This window comes from Lygodium microphyllum, unplaced genomic scaffold, assembly GCF_053477565.2.
Source record: "Lygodium microphyllum isolate KBCC unplaced genomic scaffold, Lygodium_microphyllum_v1.1.10 scaffold_31, whole genome shotgun sequence".
Classification (NCBI taxonomy): Eukaryota; Viridiplantae; Streptophyta; class Polypodiopsida; order Schizaeales; family Lygodiaceae; genus Lygodium; species Lygodium microphyllum.
In genome coordinates this window covers 7,553,722-7,576,611 of record NW_028229514.1, presented here as the reverse complement: position 1 = coordinate 7,576,611, position 22,890 = coordinate 7,553,722, and the positions used below count along the sequence as shown (strand labels likewise).

The 22,890-nt window shown below is 41.3% G+C and overlaps 2 pseudogenes; both read left to right on the top strand.

The window, feature by feature from the left end:
• The first annotated feature begins 10,022 nt into the window (after nucleotides 1-10,022).
• Nucleotides 10,023-11,013, top strand: LOC148009289 (uncharacterized; annotated as a pseudogene).
• Nucleotides 11,014-19,122: 8,109 nt separating this feature from the next.
• LOC148009288 (uncharacterized) lies at nucleotides 19,123-19,870 on the top strand (annotated as a pseudogene).
• Nucleotides 19,871-22,890: the final 3,020 nt, after the last annotated feature.

The window sequence follows — 22,890 nt, the reverse complement described above, 5'->3', positions numbered from 1 at the left end:
ACATTCACGAAATGTTGAGTCAATTGGATGCTCATGCATAAAACGATCTAAGGTTTCTACCCTAAGGATCACTCGTTCAAATGATGAAACTCCGATTGAGTTGGAAATTCCTAGGATCGTGGCATAATATAATTAGGAATGGGTTGGGTAAGAAGACACCCTAAACCCTGCTTCTCGGCTGGAGATAATTCCGCGACCAGAAAACGCCATTCAATGGGTGAAATGATCCCGTGGAATAGATGCAACACATGTGCAAAAAGTTGCAACATCGCATAGACTTGTGATTTGTTCACAAGAGAGTTTTGCCATTTCTTGAAATGAGGTTGGCAAGTTATTGCGCAAATTTAACTTACAAGAGGATGAGTAATCATCCTGTTACATCACCTTTCTTGGGGAATAATTGCCAAGAAAAAGGGGAGTTAGGTATTTGCCTGGAAGCAAATGACCAATCAATAAATTGAAGCGACATGGTCGCCAGGATTTACTATTAATAAAACCTAAGGTATTGGTTAAGTTGGGTTAACAGGGTATGGCCCTAACCCAAGGACAAAAGGGTGAACAAACAAACCCTTGGGGATCTTGCCAAGTCGCAATTGATCCCAGATCGAATGCTGGATGCATTCGGAGAGAAAGATTCACTCCTTAACAGTTGGCCAAATAAACGACCACTGAAATTGATTGTGCTTGTAATAGTTTAGAAAGCACTGTTTGCATTGTTTGCTCAAGGAACTAAAGGATGAAAATATATCTAAATGCTTCAGGTTGAAGGCCTGAAGGGAGAGGCAGCTTCAGTTACCCCCGACTGCCTGCCTGACCCTAACCAAGGGGGTTGTTGACCGCGCCGGGAACGTGGACCGAACCCGCCGTGAGAGGTCTCTCCGTTGAGTTCTACTTGGAGCAGGAGGACGCTTGGGTGCAAGGGGGGGCTCTGGCCGTAAATCCCTTGCCTTCCTGCACAAGAGGCTAATGTGACTCGGGATTGGATCTCGAGGCCCGCATACTAGTCTACGGGCAGAAGCTTGGAATAGTGATCCCTGGCGGATTACTGGATAGCCTTCGGGCGGATTATGGACAAGCCTACGGGCAGAACTCCTTGTATTTCAAAGATAAAATGATGAAATGATAATAAAGAAGTTGTTTGATATTGTTTTTCTATGTCACGTGGTAAGATTACGTGAAGGAACCAGTGCTTAGCAGGGTTAATTAAAGAAGCTGATTGTTATATGTCAAATTAATGTGTTAGATAATTACATAACTAAAACAAACCGAGGAAAGTGCGGAGGATGGACCATGGGTCCGTCCTATGGATGGGTGGTCCCGGTTAGCTGGGAACTTTTCTCTAAAATCTCGAAGAGCAGCGGGAGGTTCATCGAAAGCAATGACCTAGAATTATGTTTTACCCAATTTACACTGTTTTAGGAGAACGAAATGGGACTATGCCTTATGGCAGAGAGGTTGAGTTTTGCATCCCTCTCGTTCCCATTCTCCTTGAACCAAGTGCCGCGTGAATCCGCTTCTGACCTGGCGTTTCTGCGTAAAGTAGTTCGCTTGGGTCTGACGCTAGTTGCTGCTAGCTAATGACCAAACAGGAAAACCCAAATTCAGGCCGATCCTAAGTGGGAACGGCCAGGGTATTTCCGCTACGTGGCAGACGCGGGAAGACCTAGATCACAAGTCCCGTAACATTCCATGGGAGTGCCGGGTGGAGTTTTCTAGACATCCTTTCTGATGGACTGCTAAGACGTGTCCGGGATGATTCTAGTGGACACCTTACATTTCAAATGATGTAGATTTGGATTGGTATGTGGGGGATGTGGTTTTGCAAGCTGTTTTATATGTCAACTATTTGGATATGAGGATAGATGACATGTTCCAGTGCTATTCTTCTAAAGTGGCTACTTGCCCTGACACTTCATGGCATTCAATGATTGATTGTGTGGTCCTGAATCAACGTCAGAATATAGCTTCTACTTATGTGCAGAGCACTAACCAACTGAGGGTGGATCTCCTAGCTTATCTTTCCAAGAACCATCCATTTGATTCATCCTTCTTTGATGCCTACCATAGACGCAATCTATTTTAGGTCCCTCTGTTCCTAGCCTATTGTACTATCAACAAATGGCTCATCGCTATGATACTTATCTTTCCCTTTATCAATCCAACTTAGTAGCTATCTTACCTCTCCTTTCCCAACCTCAGGGTTTTCCTCAAATTCCCATCTTTACCTATTGTTCTTTCATCGAAGATCGAGTCTTTTCCCCTTCTCCGCCATGCCCTTCTCCATCTATCCATATACCTTCTACTTTTCTTGCTTATCAATTGACACCTTTCCTAACTGATTCACTTAAATTTTCAGCCACTCCTTCTTTAGCTTATTCCGAGTGCTATTATTTAGCAAGCTCTTCATTTGGAGCTTTTTAAGTGCTTCTTGAAGCTTTTTGGTCATCACTTGGATTTTTTTGGTTATTTTATGGAGCTTTTTGTTTGATTGTGTATAGCTTTGAATTTAATTATTTTGCAATTGCAAACTAATTAGATCAATTATATTAGGATGTTGAATTGCAAACTAATCGCAAACTATTGAATGCTTTGATCTCTAACAAAAAATAGGTATGCAACTACTTCTAAAGCATGAAGTTTTAGCATAATTTTATAAGTTTATGAAGTAATCCCCATTTAAGTGAGATCCAAAATGCATAGAGTCATACATAATTCCCGAGCATCATCAAGCCCCATGGCATGCACTACCAATACAAGGCATCATATTAAAAATAATGCAACTACAAATCATGTGAATTCATCATCGTCACTAGGATGATGATTTCGCATGCCACATCAACCAAGCACTGGTTGTAGAGGCTAAAATCACCCTCAAGGCACATGCAAAAATGATGCATCTCTGTGCATGCTCTACCAAGGCCGCCACAACCTGAAAAAATATCCAGCACATAGTCGAGATCCTCTGTGAATGTAGCAAGGAGCCACCTACAAAAGAAACCATTTAGTAACATCCATAACAAAAGCATGACATATCTCAATGCAAAGTATAAACCAGTCTAAGAGTGTATCACGCACCTATAAAAAACTAGTGATCTTTCTGAACCCCCTCAAACCTCTACACCATCCACATAAGTGTGCTCAAATGATGTGCCCTGGAGGTCTATCTCAAAGAGGAAGCTACGAGAGGCAGGAAACCTGTATGGGCTAACCCTCTTGCCAGCCTCTCTATCATATGAAGGGACATGCATCCCTCGATAAAACAAGCTAATAGTAAGGTCCATGAGCTAGCAATGCAAAATCATCTTGTTAGCTACTTAAACTTTTATTTTAAAAAGTTATAAGTTTGTCTTCAACACACTTACCTTCTCTCCAGTATCAGGGTGTCTATATCCACCCTCACACACGAGAGTCCATGTGCGATGGAGCTTCAATCCAATGGCATGAGCTCCTCTAAGCACTTTTCCAAAGTGTTGTGCGAGTCCCAAAGTCACCAAGAACCCCTCATCTGCCAAGAATCTATGGGCTAGGTCCATGACACCTTTGACAAGTGCACTAGAAAATGTATTCCATTCGGGAATCCCTTTCAAATGTAAAGATGTATAAGACCATGCAATATCACATGAGTTTATAAATAAACTAATGCAAGAACATATACCTTCTGCCTCAAGGCCAACAACAAGCAAAGATGTAGGAAAATCTGCAAACAACAACTTAGCAACCTCATATGATGGGACACCATTACACTGGTAAGAGTTGATGGTATTTCCCTCCATCAAGAGCTTAATGCTAAAATTGAAAACACAATAACAAAGCATAAGTAACCATTACAATAGATGTGTATATAGAGAATGGTGATAAAATATACCCATCCAATGCAAAATCGTGATCGATGTCACATCTACCAACAGAGCATCTACGATAGTTTGGTATTGAAATCCTATCATCAAAATAAAGTTTACTTACAAATGTTGATGTTGGCTAAATGTTAAGACTCAGAATGTAAAGCTAGAAATCTACATACCTGTCTTGCATATAGCGGGACGTCTACAAGACTCTTGTAAAGGCTCTGATGGACTGAGTCATGAACGACATAGCCCGAGAAGGTGTAGTATGTTGCAAAGATCCCTCAAAGTGACCCTTACTTTTTTCCTTTTCTTTTCAAATGCTATGCATGTCAAAACCATCTTTTTTGCCTAAAGTTGTAAAGAAAAATAGGAAGCAAAGCAAATTATTTAGTGTTTAAAGTTTAGATTTTATATTATCTTCAAAAAAATATAAAAATGTACTTTTAACATGACTCCAATAATCCAAAAAATGATACTTGATTCACCTTCTAATTCTTCATCCAATGAAACAACTTTCTCTTTGTGTTTAGACCTTCGCTTTGTTGTACCAACCTCATTTGATTCACTTATATTACCTATGCAATATAAAGACAACAAAATAATACTTTAATAAATTGACTCGTCAAATGAAAATCCTAAACTCTATCATTCATGCAAATTGGCTTACCCTTGCTATGCTTCAACGCATCATCTATCGTGGGGATATTGTTTCGTTTTCCCATGGACTTTTTCTTCATTGTAGTATGAACAGTTGCATCACTAATGGCACCTAAGTAGTGTGAAGTCAACACAATATAATATCATATTCATGAAAATTAGAAACAAGGCTACTTGGATCAAACTAAAAATTTGCATTCCATCCAATATACCCTTTGCCATGCTACCACCACAAGTCACCTTTATCCCCACAACATGAGGGACCATATCTATTGTATTGGACATTTCTAATTTGCAAAAACAACAAAGTTAAGAAAACACAAAAGTCTAAAAAGTTATGATAAGTTTCATGTTAAACAAATACATTTTTAGAAAGTACCATTTCCTTCCTCTTCTTTGTGCATAGAAATTACTCTATTTTGTTCCAGAAATCCTGCATATAAGGCAAGTATTACTAAAACAAATAACTAAGAGCAAGAGTTACCATATATTTACTATGTTTGGCTCTCAAAGTACTTACTCTCTCTTAATTCAATCTCTTGCCGTGGAATGTCATCCAATGGATAGTCTATCCACCATGGACAAATACGCATTTCCCATTTCGACAGACCCCTCTCAGGCAGTGCTTTTGAGAACATACAATTTTCACATCCCAAGTCCATCCACTCCTCCACTAGAGGAGGGAGGCTTTCTAGCACTCCACTTTCCTATAGACTATGCAACCATCTTTTCCAAAAACATAAGAACAAACAACAAAAGCACTCTTAAGTTAGAATACATTTGTACATATGGTATTTAGAAAATATGGTTTCTTTATACTAGAAATACCTGTATACCACCCTCTTGCTTGATTGTGTGAGCTCTGGAACCTTCTCAGAGTCTCCAACATTCTTCATTTCACCAAAAATATTTTCAAATGCCTTTAAAATATGTAAACATCTTTGGCCTTTAAAAAAAACATCAAAGCCTCTTGGAATCTCAGTGCCATCAACTTGTAAGCTCCTGATCAATAAGGAGCATTCTCCAATCATATGAAACCAATACACCTCTTGCTTCATGTAGCTACGAAATCTCCTTACATCCGCAAAGTGTGACATAGTGGAGTCCTTTGCCTTTGTGACAGTCATGAGAAGTAAAATCTCCCTTTTTCTAATATATTGGTTATTGAACAAAACATAACTTCAATATTGTTGAACCAAATTATGTTCAATTCCAAAAAATAAGAGAACATTAGTCCATGAGGAAAACATACCTCTCCGTAGCAATATTAGCACTACAAATGGCATACTATTTGTCCTTGGTAATAGCCATCATGTTCTTTTCATCCCAATTCAATGCAAACAAAACAGAAAAGAAATCCTCTCCATGCACAGGATTAGCTATTCCAAGGTACGTGTATCCTTTGTCCCTCAATTTATCTTGCTCTTTGTTTATGAATTGTTTTCTTTTTGCCTCATAATTTGCCTCTGGCAATGCAAGCTCCTTGAGGCAGGCCTCCTCTTTGAGTATGGCAGAGTTATAGTCATCCTAAATAGAAAAACCAATACACTATTCTTAGTTATGGTTAAATTCAAGATACCACAATTTGTTATGCTGAAAACTAAAATACTATACCAAGCTTTTTACCTTCCACACCAAAAGCGATATTAGCAAACATGGGTTCTTGTACCATGGATCATTGCCATGGTTACTTTTTCCCTCAATTTCATACTCTATTTCAGCCCACCGTCTTTGAGAAGGGCTCATCCTTTCCAAAATGCTTTGTTTATCAGCGATGCCAAACTTTTGGATCATGAAAATTTCATGGCCTAGGTTGGGTTTGACATGTGCTCTTGTTACACTACAACATTGAAAATTGTCTTTAAATTTTAAGATTCACACATAAATAAAACCTATTCACATTCACATAACTAATAAATGAAACCTATTGGCACATTCACACGTAAATGAAACCTATTGGTATAAATAAAATATCTTGACATTCACACATAAATTATCTTTATATTTTGAGATTCACACATAAATAAAAACTATTGGCAATATTCACACACAATTGATGATCTATTAACCCATTTGAAAAAGTTAATAGTGATAAGTATACTTATGCATTTGATGTATCCAATGCTAACAATAGTTCTCCTTCTTTCTTCTTCTCCACTTGAATGAATTGACATAGAACTCTAACATGTCGCGAAATATCTTCATTATAAACTACATACATCAAATAATAAAATAAATAATTAGTCAAAGAAGGAAGTACCATCACAATAAACAAGAGAAAGCAAGACAATGCATAGTTACCTTCCTTTATCCTCTTCATCCATGTCTTCAACCTATGATTACCGTCCCATACCAAAAACTTGCGCCCTCTTAAATCAGCCCACTCATCAGTCAATTCATCTTCAAACCTTTGGTTAACTTCTCTCCAAAGAGGGCCCCACTCTTCCAAATTTTGGGGAGATACATCCATTAGCTAACTAGTGGGCCTTCTCAAAGAAACCAAAAATTTTCCCATTGTTTCCATATACGAATCATTATCGAAAGATGAAATCAACCATGTAGCAGAACTAGATGCAAGCCTTATAGCCTCATAGGGCATAAGTCTACACAAAGGGATAGGAGGCCAACACATTTGACATAAGCCCAAACTTGACATTCTCTCCAATGTGTCTATCATGCTCACTGACCTCTTTCTTTTCTTCATTAGCAACATCCTGATTCACCTCTTCATTTTCCTCATGTACAGTTTGCAAATCTAAAGGCCTCCCCTGTGTTATTTCACCACACTCCGTGGTGGTAGTGTGGGTGCTCATAGGATCAGCATGAATGTCATTGCTTGCTTCATCCATGCTATCGTCAAGCGCTTCATCATCAATGAAAGGACATTTTTGCCTTGGTTTTCCACCCTTGTTATTTGGAGATTCAGAGAACGCACGGGAGGATGCTTCTTGATCGATACTTACTAGTCTATTGCATAGAACGGATCTTAACCTTGTAATTGGAGTATCTACAAAAATAATTTGAAAATAGAATATAACATTTATATGGAACTTTAAAAGAGTTGCTTAACCATTAAGAATAGAATATGTAAATTTAAAAGAGTGATTGAATGACTTACTTGGACGGCCCCTTTTGCTTTGACCTCTCCTACCACCACCACGCCAACCTCTAGCCATGCTCAGAAGCACTAAAACAAACCACAAATCATTTTAAAAATGAAGACAACTCAACTAAATCACATGTTCTATTAATTAATCTCCACCAAAATATGACCATTTGACGCAGACAACACACTTTAATATCATTTGTTATTTGGTTTTAATAAATGCATTAAATTTTCTTAATCATTTGAACCTCCTGACCACATTTTCACCCCCTCACCCCCAAAGGGGGGATACTCCCAACCCCTTGTTCCTGTCTGCATTGACGTAGACAATGCTGAGTGTTTGACAATTCCCAATCCAAAAAAATCAATTCATGTCACACTTATTTCTTTAGGATGATTTGTGTACGATTTAAAAATGGTTTAATTTTTCATGCCTTGGACTCGCGCGGTTTACACCCACTCTATATGGAGGGGGGGTGTAGGGGGGGCATCAGCCCCCCCTACTACTATCGCCGGGGGGTTCCAAGGGGGGCCGGCGACAGCCATGAGGCCCCCCTTGGCAGGGGTTCGGGGGCAGCGCCCCCAAAGCCAAAAATTGTAGGTAACTTGGCTATAGAAGAGGTTTAAGGGGGTGGTTTAGGGAGAAGCAGTGATTTAAGGATGAGGGGCTAAGAGGGGAGTGGTTTAGGGAGCAGGGGCTGAGAGGGGAGTTGTTTAAGGAGGAGGGGCTGAGAGGGGGGCGGCTGTGCACTACCCGCCCCATTTCATAAGGTACCCCACCCCCCCACCAGGTCGTCTGCGTTGACACAGACAGCGGGCGGGTACTGAGGGTTCCCCCTCCTCGCATTCTCCCTCTCCTCCTCCTCCCTCCAAAGGGGGCTGCGCCCAACCCCCAAGAGTTGTCTGCGTTGACGCAGACAGCCCCGGGTGTCCCAAAGGTCTCCTCCTCTCCCATTTTTTCACTTTACCGTCTCCTTCTCTACCTCCCCTTTCCTTCTCTCCCCTCCCATTGTTGTCCTCTCATTGTCTACCTGCTCTTCCATTTCTTTCAGCCATGGAGGAAAAAGTAAACTTGAAATATAGATTTTCAGCCATAAGGATGGAGTGTGGAACTTACCCAGTGAGTTTGATGGAGAATGTTGATCTTGTTTGAGCTTGTTGCAGGGGTTGCTTTCCTTCTTGCTTCTTCTTTATGCCTTCCAACTTGCAATGGGAGAGAAGAAGAGGGAAACAAAAGAGAAAATGAAGAAGAAGAAGAAGAAGAAGAAGAACAAGGACAAATAAGAAGATATGTTTAAACTGTTACACACAACTTTCAATGGCAAGCGGTACGTGCATATTGAACATCCATCATGAGAGAATGTTTCTCTCAAACACCGAAAAATTATTTACTAAAAAATGTAAATGCTGACGGCGCTGTCGTGTTGCTGCGCATCCGAGTCGTATACACCTCCATTTCTTTTGTTGTGCATTTGTGTTAATTTCTGCGTGTGATTCATTGATGTGTGATGCATTTTAATAATCCGTATCCAATGTATATATTCCCTTAGTGCATGTGCATGATTTTGTTTGGATGCATGATGTGCGTGTATTAGAAAAATATGAAAAACTGATGCCAAAGGATCTTTGTCTTGCTGCTATTTGGTCTAGCTCTATATGCAATGACAGCCTTGGTGCAAGTGTTTTGGAGATATGCTAGAAGAAGGATATTTAAAGGAGGAATCACAGTTGCTGCAAGATATGCCTCTTGCAAATAATCTTGGTTGCTTGGATGTCAATGTTGAATTAATGAAAAAGGCATGGTGACATATTACTAGCACAGCAAGGCTTTGACAAAAATTATGCTCATGTCAGACTTTTATAAAAGTGCTGGAATGAGGAAGGTCGCTTGCCTAATTTTGACATGTGAACAAGAAAAAGAAAAACTAAAGATAGAGGAGAAAAGGAAGGGGAAAAGGAGACTAATTGGGGGAGAGAATTCGAATGGGGGGAAAAAAGGAGAGAAAAAGTGGGAGGAAGTTACGAACAAGGGCAGAGAGAGAGCGCAATTTTCTGTTACGAAGGCCTGCAGCAGAAAGAGGAATAAAAAACAAGAATGGGAGGATTATGATGGCGACACTATGAATCACAAATAGTCATCTAGAGCTGTGTATCATGTGACATCTCACAGATATGAAGTTCAAACTCTAGATCAAAGCACAAACAGGCAGAGAGACGAAGTAAACAATGAAGCCGGCCTCGGTCATCAGGCCAGGAGGAGTGTTTGTAGTAGAGGCCCTGCTTGCATAACAGCTTAGAGATGCTTCCCTTTCTCAGGCAGAGAACTGAGCATGACTCGTGGGTCCGCTTCCGGAGGCTCGGCTACAGCCTTGCTCTCAATTGCACAGGCTATCGCTGCTTGTGATGGGGTTTAGATGTCATATGCCGGTGATGCTGCTGTGACTATAGGTGAAGCATTGCGGCCAAATGTGGTGGACAAAACTGCATTTTGCGGTGGCAAGTCGCTGTCAAATGTGGCGAATTCAGAGGGGAAAAGTGCACTTTGAGCTGATGAATCACTGTCTACTTCGATATCGATGCCAACGGCATTCTGAATGTCTCCGCTGAGGATAAGACGACGGGCAGAAGAATAAGATCACAATCACCAATGATAAGGGGGCGGTGAAGTCGCGAGTGACGGTTTCCCTCGAGGCATCTCCTTTCCTCAATCAGATTGTGGCACCCGGAGACGTAGTGCTGGACCTCTCCAAACTCAGCCTTGCCACACTTTGATTGGAAGGGGGCCTCCGTCAGGATAATGATCAGATTGTGGCTACCAAGGCTGGGAGACTCAAATTCATAAAACCGAACAAGCTTTGGGTGGAAGGCTCACAAAAGCGTTATATTTCAAGTGCAAATGATATTGTCATCGGGCTTGTTGTTGATCGACGTTCAGAGAGCTTTACCATTGATATTGGAGGTCCAAGCTATGGAACTCTTTCTATCTTTGCATTTGAGGGTGCCACTAGACGCAATGTACCCAGCCTTCAAGCAGGTTCAGTGTTGTACATGCGAGTTGTGAAAGCTAACTATGACATGCCGCCTGAGCTTTCATGCATTGATGCCACTGGTAAATCAACATGCTTTGGACAGTTGAAGAATGGTTTGTTTTTTTTTTAATTGTTCAATAGGACTTGCACGAGTGCTGCTGAGTAGGCCCACCTGTCCTGTACTCGATGCACTCGGCAAAAGCTTGTCTTTTGAAATTGCTGTGAGTCTGGATCAATAGTCCTTCGGTATCTACAGTAATCCTTGTTTCTAATGCCATTATAAATGCTGAGTTCTTGAGTGCTGCTCAACAGCAAGTGATGGTGCTGAAATTGCTACAAAGGGTACAATGATTTTGAACTATTGAAATGCTCGTGTTGCTGGAGATCCACCAGTTTCCTTGTGATCAAAGTAATTCATCTTCTAGAACTGGGACTTTCCTTGGAAAGCAAATCTGAAAGAGCTCACAGTTTTTTTTTTATCGCATGATGCAACTAACTTCCATGTTGCAAGTATCCCAAAGGCTCTGTTTAGGCTGAAATTTCAGTAACCCAGTTCCCATTCTCAGCAATCCTCTCGGCAGAGTTTTCATCTTCAAGCATGGCATACTACAGCTGAACGACCACGTGCAAGGCTTTACTTGGTGCTGTACTTGTTCGAACCAAAATTTTGAGCTGTGACTATGTTCTTGACAAGCAATATATGATCTTTGGCATCAAATTTTGAGATCTTCTTGTTAGCCTCTTTCCTTGCTGTATCTTGAACCCCATGTTTTGCAGCTCTTGCACGATCTCTTTGACATTTCTGGTGAACCCGACGTGAAAGTGTTGCGTCACTTTTCAGCAAGATGGGAGACTCGCAAGAAGAAATGACAGATGATAATGTCATGAAGAACCTGTTTCATTCATTTACCATGTATATGCAGCAGCAAGTCCATGCAAAACGAGACAGTGATGCTATGGATGCCTTGAAAGCTGTCCAACAGGAGATGAAGCAGTTTAATGGCCAGCAAGTGTCAACTTACCTGCATTTGTATGAAGAAAAGATGAAGTTTTTTGGGGTTTCTCAAGATGTTTGGAGCCGCTACTTCTTGCGGATCGTGGTGCGCGCTCTTGAAGGTCGAATTGCAGAAATTCAAGAGGCACATGCAGGTTGGGCTGAATTTAAAAAGGCATTAAAAGATAAATATTTCCTGGAGGATACAGGTCTTATGAATCGCAGGAATTTTTTAGCATGGGTTTCTATGCCTAATAAGGGACTTTCTGTTACCGCTCTTCTGCGAGAGTTTGAAAGCCGTTATGATCAGTTGGATGGGACTGAACAGCAAGCTTTGGAGATGCAGAAAGTGGAGTTATTTTTGCAAGCTGCAGATGCTGATTTACAGGAAAAGTTGGATGATCTTTTGGAAGATCAAGCTACTGATTCAGGTTTAAAGACTGAGTGGAGACATGTCATTGATGCTGTGAATGCTCTTGTCAAGAAGCAGCGCAGGAGAGTCAGATTGCATCGAAACACAGGATCAGTTCCTGAAAAATCCTTGGAGACTTCTTCTTCTATCCCTGCTGCAACTTCTTTGCCTAAGCCTACTCCAACTGTTGTGAATCCACCAGTTCCTGCTGCTCTAGTGCCCTTATCTGTAGATGATGTTATTAAAGGCTTGGCGGATTTGACAATTGAAGCAGTCAAAGCTGAAGTTGGTAAGTTAAAGGAGCAACTTATGTCAGTTCCTGTTGTAGCACCTGCTCCAATGACTGCTTTTCCAGCTGGTCAAAGAAAAGGGCGTCGATGTATTTGGTGTGATAGTACAGAGCACCAACACTGCAGAGATTGTGATGCTTTTCAGGAAGCACGTAAGAAGAATGTAGTGTTCTGGGGACAAGATGGGAAGATATGGCTGACAGAGACTGGCGCTCCTCTTGACACAAACTTTGGTAAGGGAGGTATGAAGAAGCTTGTTGATGATATGGCTGCGCGATCAGCTTATGTGAGTGTTAGAGGAGATGCTTCAGCTTTTGGAGTCCAGCTTGAGCAAAAATCTGATGGAGACTCTGCTTTATGGTCTTCTGCCTTGGAGATAGCGAGAAGAGGGAAAGTTCAAACTTCTACTATGACTTGTGTGGGCTCTAGCATCCGAGGAGAAACAGGATGGGATTCTCCTGTTGACAGGTATTCTATTTTTGCTTATATGGCTAAAACGCAGGGTTTAGATGCCTTGGTTGAGGAAAAGAGAAGAAGAGATGAGGAGGGTCCTAGCTCCTCCAAAAAGACTAGAGGGGGTGACTTTGTTTCACCACCTGTTACAGCTCCACCTATGTCAAATTCTCCAGCTCAAACAGGTTCTGATCAACCAATGGGAGACAAGCAGAAAGAAAAGAGGCAACCAAGAAAAGAGCCAGGATTCAAGCTCTTGTCAGACCTTGATATGCAAACGGATATGAGTAAGATTTTTCATGAAAGAATATTGAATAGTGAAGTCACTTTTACTGTTGGAGAGGCTCTTGGGATTGCTAGAAGAGAAATACAGGATCAGATGCAGGATCTTTTGCGGAGGAAATGACATGCGATGGAAGGACCTGCTTTACAGGGATTGTGGCATGGAGCTCTTGGGGAAGAGCATGATGATGTAGTGATGGTTGAGAATGCTTCTGTTAGTCCGCAATTGGAGAAAATAGTGCAGCCTATGCAGTATGAAGATGATGAGACCCCTATTCTCATTCCTCGCAGCCATTTTTCACGAAGTCATTGGGCTAGAGCAACCACTGAGACAGTGGTAAGGATTGGAGAGAAACAAATTCCCTTGATTTCTTTAGTTGATCATGGTTCTGAAATTAATCTTATTGCTCGAGGTGTTTATGAGAGTGGCAAGTGGCCTATGGATGCAGAGCATGGCTGGCGCATGAGAGCCGCCAATAATACTTCTGGTGATATGTATGCTGCTTGTCCGAGTATCAGAATTTCTATTGGTAATGTTGAAGAGGATTATCATTGCTTTGTTCAGGATTCATGCTCTTATCCGATTATTCTTGGACAGCCTTTCATTACAGAAGCAAGAATGGAAACAAAAGTGATGGATGACGGATCAGCTTATGTGCGGATACGCAGTAAAGATGGTATGCGAGCTATTCAGTTTATGACTGTTGGGGTAAATCATCCGAGAAACAGGGACTCCTTGCGTGAGGCACCACTACCTGCGAAGGAGTTGGATTTTCATTAGGTACCGCTGTCTTGCGAGACGCCAGTGGTACGGAGCGGAGAAAAGAGGAGATCTCGCCTCCTCGCAGCCAGTCTTTCTCCAATAACTTTGTTGGGTTTACTTTAGATAGTTCAGTGAGTTATCAGAAAATTTCAGATTTGCCTAGAGCTGCCAGGCAGTACATTGGTCGTAAGGAGAAAGAGTTGAAGAATGCAGGTATTTTGCAAGCAGAAGAGCATGTAGATGGATTGTATGAAGGGATGTCTTATGCAGATACATTGTTTGAGATGAGAGCAATGCTGAAAACTGATGTATGCAAGGGTTCAAAGATCATACATGTGCAAACCTTGGATATGTTTCAGGAAATTTCTGGTTTTATGCTGCAAATAGAGTTAGAGGCTGAGAAAACTCAGCAAACTGAATTTATGGCTGATCTTGATCAGCTAATAGAATTGCAGAGGGCTGAAAACATTCAGCCAACAGAGTTGAATGCAGAAAAATTTCTGCATACAGAGTTTCAGGATGCATCTATGCAGTCCATAGAGCCAAGGGCTGAATTCATTCAGCCAACAGAGTTGAATGCAGAAAAATTTCTGCATACAGAGTTTCAGGATGCATCTATGCAGTCCATACAGCCAAGGGCTGAATTCATTCAGCCAACAGAGTTGAATGCAGAAAAATTTCTGCATACAGAGTTTCACGCTGCACCCATGCAGTCCATAGAGCTAAAGGCTGAAATTTTTCAGCCAACAGAGTTGAAAGATGCTGAAAATTTGCAAAAATTGCAGCAAAGAAAAGAGTGCTTGAATGATGCCAAGGTTGACACAAAATATAAAACAGTTGATAAGAAGGTTAAGCCGGTTGCAGGCCTGCTTCCTTCTGATAGTGATGAACAGATTGAAAAAGCTATGAAGCAGCCTATGTTAAGGGATCCTGCAAATATTGGACATAAGTTTACAGCTGAAACTCTTGCAGAATTGAAGATTGGAAATGATGATTTTTTGCTTCCAGTGGAAAAAGAATGTTTTAGAGAGATGCTTGGACGTCATGGTAAGGTATTTGCTTTCTTTCCACATGAAATTGGCTGCATTAGTCCCGAATTGGTTGCACCTATGGTCATCTTCACTGTTCCTCATGTACCATGGAATATACGTCCTATTCCTGTGCCTAAAGCACACTTACCAAAGTTGATAGAGTTGCTGAATGAGAAGATTAAAATGGGGATTTTGGAACCCTCTTCTGCACCCTATTCTAACAGGTGGTTTACTGTACCAAAGAAGAATGGTACTTTGAGATTTATTCAGGATATGCAGCCCGTGAACAAAGTGACAATCAGGAATGTGGGAACAGGTCCAGTTGTGGATGAATTTGCTGAGGCTTTTGCAGGACGAGCCATCTATTCACTAGGTGACTTGTATTCAGGTTATGATCAGTTTCAGCTTGCCTTGGAAAGCAGGGATATTACTACTATGCGGACACCTATTGGTCTTGTGAGGATGTGTACCTTGCCACAAGGTGCTACAAACTCAGTTGCTCATATGATGAATGCTATGCATAGAGTTCTTCGAGACTATATTCCGCAGTATACCATGCCATTTCTAGATGATGTGCCTATTAAGGGTTGTGCAGAAGAAGAAAAGAATGAAAGTCTTGATTTGCGTGGATGTAGACAGTTTGTGGCTGATCACTTGAATGCTTGTGAACAAATATTGACACGATTAGAGGAGGTAAATTTGACACTTTCAGGGCTGAAATCTGTCTTTGCTATTAATGAAGTCATCATAGTTGGGCATATGGTTGGATATTATGGCAGAAAGCCTTCTCCTGCAAAGGTGGATGCCATAAACAGGATTGCAGAGTATTGCTCGACTACTTCAGAGGTGCGGAGATTTGTGGGAGCTTGTGTATTTTACATGATTTTAATTCCTCATTTTGCTCATATTGCAGATGTTCTCTATCAGCTGCTTCGAAAGGGGCAGAAATTTCATTGGGATGAGAAGCATTCAAATGCCATGCGTAAGCTCAAGAAGCTGTTGCAATCAGCTCCTACTCTACGCAAGGCGGATTATCAGTGTGGACGGCCGATCATGTTGACAGTTGATACTAGCCCTATTGGCATAGGTTGGGCTGTGGGACAGGATGATGCTGATGGAAATAGGTATGCTATCCGCTTTGGAGCTAAAGTTCTTAATGAGCGACAAAGGAGATATCCGCAGATCAAAAGAGAGTTGTGGGGAGTAGTCACTGCACTGAAGTGTGACAAATGATATTTTATTGGAGCTTCAGTTGTTGTGGAAACAGATTGTTTGCCTTTGCTTGGCATGATTACTAGTTGCTCGACTCCAGATATAGCGATGCTTCGGTGGATTGCCTATATCAAATCATTGAATCCAGAATTTCGACACATAGCAGGGAAAGATAATCCAGTTGCTGACATGCTTTCTAGAGCGAGATATGAGGATGAGGAGTCAATGCTTGTAGAAGATGATGAGACAGAGTTTGCTGCTTCTATCCTTATTCATGATTGTCATGTATCTACTGTTGAAGCTTTTATTGAAGAACTTTATATTGACGAGTGGCTGCAAATTGGACAGTATCTAAGTTCATTGACTCGAAGAGCTGATTGGACAGATGATGAATTCAAGAAAATCAGAAGGAAGGCTTATGGGTATTTCTTGAAAGATGGTTTTCTTTGGAAGCATCCAAGAAAGAGAGGAGGCTTACCCTTGAGAGTAGTTTGTGATGTAGCGATGCAAATACAGATTATGCGAGAGTTTCATGAGAGCTCATGGGCTGGACATAGAGGTATGTGGGCTACCTATGAGAAAATCAAAGAAAGATATTGGTGGAAAGGGATGTATAAAGATGTTTCTCATTTTGTGGAAACTTGCAGGGACTGCCAGCTTTACTCTTTAGTGCGACATCGTGATGAGCTGCATCCGACTTATCCACTATGTATGCATTACAAGTGGGTGGTAGACTTGGTTACTTTGCCAGTGGGACTTTGGCAGATGAGATATCTTGTCTTGGCTAGAGAGGATCTTACAAACTATGTTGAAGGTAGACCGTTGCGGACGAAGACCACCACTACAGTATGTAAATTCTTGTTGGAAGAAATATTTTGCAGGTATGGATGTATAGGCAAGATTATAGCTGATCGTGGAGAGCTAGATGCTGATGAAGCTAGAGAATTCTTCTCACGGCTTGGGATTAAATTGGCTCTTACTACTGCCTATAATCCAGAGGGAAATGGCAAAAGTGAAAGAGGACATCCGCCAATAGTTAAAGCATTGGCAAAAGCTTGTAAAGGTCGGATTGGAGATTGGCCGAGATTACTACCTTTTGCATTGTGGGCTGATCGCTCTACACATAGTGTGACTACTGGATACATGCCTGCGGAGTTGATGTATGGGCAAAAACCTGTCATGCCTACTGAAATTTGTGCTCTCACTTGGAGTGTTCTTCCGTGGCATGAGGATTTATCAAGGGAAGAGTTGTTAGCCCTTCGGATTCGTCAACTAGAGAGAAGGGCAGAAGATGTGCAGCTAGCCGTTGACCGTTTGAAGGCAGCCCGTCTCAGAAATAAGGACAGGTTTGATTTAAGGCATCGCTTGAGGCCTAAAGCCATAAAAGAAGGAGATTGGGTTCTAGTCTACGACAGTAGTCTAGAAAATCAGCATAGTAGTATGAGAAAAATGGTTCAAAGATGGTTTGGACCATATGAAGTGAAGCAGGTTTTTGACAATGGTACTTATGAGCTGGCTGAATTAGATGGAACAGTATTGAGGGTGCCTATTGCTGGAAAACGAGTCAAGATTTTCAAGAGAAGAGAAGATGAAGAATATGCACTTGAAGCATTGACATAAGAAGAGCAGATAGGTGAAAGACAAGCAGAAGAGACAGAAGACATAGATGATGAAGCTGATGGAGAAACAGGTCTACTAGAATCAGAAGATGGACTTGACCTGTTTGTGGACTTGAATGATCTTGGATAGTTGGCACATCCGGAGGATGCGCAGGTTTAGAGGGGGTGGATGTCGTGTTGTTGCGCATCCGAGTCGTATACACCTCCATTTCTTTTGTTGTGCATTTGTGTTAATTTCCGCGTGTGATTCATTGATGTGTGATGCATTTTAATAATCCGTATCCAATGTATATATTCCCTTAGTGCATGCGCATGATTTTGTTTGGATGCATGATGTGCGTGTATTAGAAAAATATGAAAAACTGATGCCAAAGGATCTTTGTCCTGCTGCTATTTGGTCTAGCTCTATGTGCAATGACAGCCTTGGTGCAAGTGTTTTGGAGATATGCTAGAAGAAGGATATTTAAAGGAGGAATCAGAGTTGCTACAAGATATGCCTCTTGCAAATAATCTTGGTTGCTTGGATGTCAATGTTGAATTAATGAAAAAGGCATGGTGACATATTACTAGCACAGCAAGGCTTTGACAAAAATTATGCTCATGTCAGACTTTTATAAAAGTGCTGGAATGAGGAAGGTCGCTTGCCTAATTTTGACATGTGAACAAGAAAAAGAAAAACTAAAGATAGAGGAGAAAAGGAAGGGGAAAAGGAGACTAATTGGGGGAGAGAATTCGAATGGGGGGAAAAAAGGAGAGAAAAAGTGGGAGGAAGTTACGAACAAGGGCAGAGAGAGAGCGCAATTTTCTGTTACGAAGGCCTGCAGCAGAAAGAGGAATAAAAAACAAGAATGGGAGGATTATGATGGCGACACTATGAATCACAGATAGTCATCTGGAGCTGTGTATCATGTGACATCTCACAGATATGAAGTTCAAACTCTAGATCAAAGCACAAACAGGCAGAGAGACGAAGTAAACAATGAAGCCGGCCTCGGTCATCAGGCCAGGAGGAGTGTTTGTAGCAGAGGCCCTGCTTGCATAACAGCTTAGAGATGCTTCCCTTTCTCAGGCAGAGAACTGAGGATGACTCGTGGGTCCGCTTCCGGAGGCTCGGCTGCAGCCTTGCTCTCAATTGCACAGGCTATCGCTGCTTGTGATGGGGTTTAGATGTCATATGCCGGTGATGCTGCTGTGACTATAGGTGAAGCATTGCGGCCAAATGTGGTGGACAAAACTGCATTTTGCGGTGGCAAGTCGCTGTCAAATGTGGCGAATTCAGAGGGGAAAAGTGCACTTTGAGCTGATGAATCACTGTCTACTTCGATATCGATGCCAACGGCATTCTGAATGTCTCCGCTGAGGATAAGACGACGGGCAGAAGAATAAGATCACAATCACCAATGATAAGGGGGCGGTGAAGTCGCGAGTGATGGTTTCCCTCGAGGCATCTCCTTTCCTCAATCAGATTGTGGCACCCGGAGACGTAGTGCTGGACCTCTCCAAACTCAGCCTTGCCACACTTCGATTGGAAGGGGGCCTCCGTCAGGATAATGATCAGATTGTGGCTACCAAGGCTGGGAGACTCAAATTCATAAAACCGAACAAGCTTTGGGTGGAAGGCTCACAAAAGCGTTATATTCCAAGTGCAAATGATATTGTCATCGGGCTTGTTGTTGATCGACGTTCAGAGAGCTTTACCATTGATATTGGAGGTCCAAGCTATGGAACTCTTTCTATCTTTGCATTTGAGGGTGCCACTAGACGCAATGTACCCAGCCTTCAAGCAGGTTCAGTGTTGTACATGCGAGTTGTGAAAGCTAACTATGACATGCCGCCTGAGCTTTCATGCATTGATGCCATTGGTAAATCAACAGGCTTTGGACAGTTGAAGAATGGTTTGTTTTTTTTTTAATTGTTCAACAGGACTTGCACGAGTGCTGCTGAGCAGGCCCACCTGTCCTGTACTCGATGCACTCGGCAAAAGCTTGTCTTTTGAAATTGCTGTGAGTCTGGATCAATAGTCCTTCGGTATCTACAGTAATCCTTGTTTCTAATGCCATTATAAATGCTGAGTTCTTGAGTGCTGCTCAACAGCAAGTGATGGTGCTAAAATTGCTACAAAGGGTACAATGATTTTGAACTATTGAAATGCTCGTGTTGCTGGAGATCCACCAGTTTCCTCGTGATCAAAGTAATTCATCTTCTAGAACTGGGACTTTCCTTGGAAAGCAAATCTGAAAGAGCTCACAGTTTTTTTTTATCGCATGATGCAACCAACTTCCATGTTGCAAGTATCCCAAAGGCTCTCTTTAGGCTGAAATTTCAGTAACCCAGTTCCCATTCTCAGCAATCCTCTCGGCAGAGTTTTCATCTTCAAGCATGGCATACTACAGCTGAACGACCACGTGCAAGGCTTTACTTGGTGCTGTACTTGTTCGAACCAAAATTTTGAGCTGTGACTATGTTCTTGACAAGCAATATATGATCTTTGGCATCAAATTTTGAGATCTTCTTGTTAGCCTCTTTCCTTGCTGTATCTTGAACCCCGTGTTTTGCAGCTCTTGCACGATCTCTTTGACAGCGCCTGATATCTGACAAAATAAAATGTGCTTATAAAAATATGTGCTACAACACGACATGATTTTCAAAAAGACATGATTTATTTTTGAAAAGATATGTTTTTTTTTAAAAAAAATAACTAAATCTTGTGATTTTTCAATATGTAGACTTTTTTTAATGATTTGGTTCATTAATGGACTGATTCGCAACTTCAACTGTCACTAAGAACTTGCCCATGGAGTAAGAGCTCATTTAATCCATATTTGGTGGGGGTAACGGACTATTATTTCTACGTTCAAAGAAATTGATAAACAATAGGCATGCTATTAGATATAAGATTTCACCTTCATAGCTCCATTGTTTGCTGAGTTTCAAACCGGCTTTTGTGAGAGACGATGGCAGAAGTTACTCTTCAATGGTCAATCGGCTCCGAATCACTGGAACGTGCTGTGCCCCTGAGGGATGGAAAGATTCTTGTGAGCTCTTATTTTCTTCAATCACTTCTACTCCCTAACTGGAAGCTGGTAGGTTTGTATGCTATTTTCCAACTTGATGCTTACAGTGAAGAGATCGTGGTTCATGGCCAACCGGATATCAATGGTGCGGAGCAATTTTTGCTCGATTCTTCTCTTTCATGTCAGTATAAAATAGTACATTGTGATACCACTTTCACCATGGACCAAGATGAAAGACTACAACTGTAGAAAATAACAAACAAACTCATTCACTTTCAGGACCTGTTGTAGACATTACATCCAATTCCTTCGCAGAGACGTCATCTCAAACTTCTTCGCACTTATAACAAATGCTTTTTGTGCACTCAACTCCGACTATTGACTTAGAGTCGAATGATGGACTTGATAGTCCTCATTCATTTCCACAAATAAAGAAATAGATTTTACCTTGGATTGCTAATAGCCCCAGAGGAAAGAAGTTGAAGGCTTTATTGCAGATGAGTGAAGGCCCTTTTTTTGTTAGTGAGATTCCAAGAGAGTACAATGGTTCTGTTGCTTTCGTTCTTCTACCGACATATGGAACATCTTCAAACATGGATGGGATGCAGCAACAATATGATGGTCATGTCTGGACAAGACCCCATCCAACTAATATCTTCTCTGATGCTACTTCGAGAATTAGCCATTGCCTTGGAGACTTACAATGTCATCGATTCAATTGTCCTTACTATGAGAGCAACAATCAACATAATAAAATGTATTTTCATGGTTACCTCAATAGAACAGTGAGCAAGGGGCTACTTGCAAGTGAAGAAAAACATTCAATCACGTGTCACTATTATAGTAAAGTTGTCACTTGTTATGCTATTGACTTTTCATGGTTCACTTTAACTTTACACACAGAATAGATGATTGGGCAACAATGTCTTGTTCTGTGTACGATCCATGGTTTGTTCGAGAACCTTACTTGTTATCAATTTTTGTTGACATATTCTAGTTGCTAATCACTGTATTTCTTATTGCAGCTTGAAGGGGATCATGGTGATTGCTATTTGTGATACAAAGGAAAAGGATACAGAAACACAAATTCTTTTTTGGAGATGCCTTAATAATGTGATGCTCGAGTGTCGACACCCTCTTGCAGACTTTGCAGGTTTTATGGCGGATGAAGCCGGTGCAAATTGGATGGTGATCCACACTGTTTTCAATGCGGGACCTGACAATGTTTTGGAAGGAAGAGAGCGATCGTGTTTATTTCACTGGGAACAAAGCTTACAAAAGCACACAACAAAATACGTGCCTTTAAACCTTCGGAAGCATCACTTGAATTTATGTGAGAGGTGGCGCCTTTCAAAATCCATTGAAGAGGGCAAGAGGAATGCCACAGCTATACAAAATTGGTGGCAGCAAGTAGGACTACCTCGAGATAGTACCGTACCATTGAAGAGATGGATCAAATGGTGGGAGAATAGGATAGACCATTGGGGTAGTACTACACATGTAAATGTTTTTTTTGTTTCTATTTGTTACATACACATGTACTAATATCATTGGGGTGGGAATACCCAAGTATGAGAACAAAATAGACATGTAAGAGGAATCACTGAGTTTTTTATTGGGTTGTAGGCTTCCTTGAGTCCTTGGGAGAGGGCTTGTATTCCCATCACAAATCTTTTTGAGAGCGTGCATGCAAGTTGGTTGGCAGGGGAGGATGGAAAGAAGAAAATTGGTTTGTATGATGCATGCGTCATTGACTTCATCAACTCATATATTCAATGTTCAAGGCAACTGGCCTTCACAACTGGAAGATACTCTGGAAGTGGTCCCGACATGGATGCTCTTATTAATAGGGTGGTTGCAAGAAATACCCCTTCACCTACATTCATAGCTCGAACAGTTCAAAGAGCAGTTCTTGGCACCCCCATGTACAGAGAGCCTTTCATTTCTGGAAACAAAGAAACAGTTCAAAGGAAAAGAAGAACTCTAGATGGTTGTAGCTCTCATAAACCTGGCTATGTAATGGAGTCAAGGGATAGAAAACAAAAAGGACGGCCAGACAAGATAAATTTTCAAAATAGAAATGACCAACCTACAGAAGTGGGCTTGGACCATGAGGTTCATGCAGTGCCGATTAAAATGGATCTCCCAACTAATATTGTCTCAGAGGAGGAAATGCATAGAAG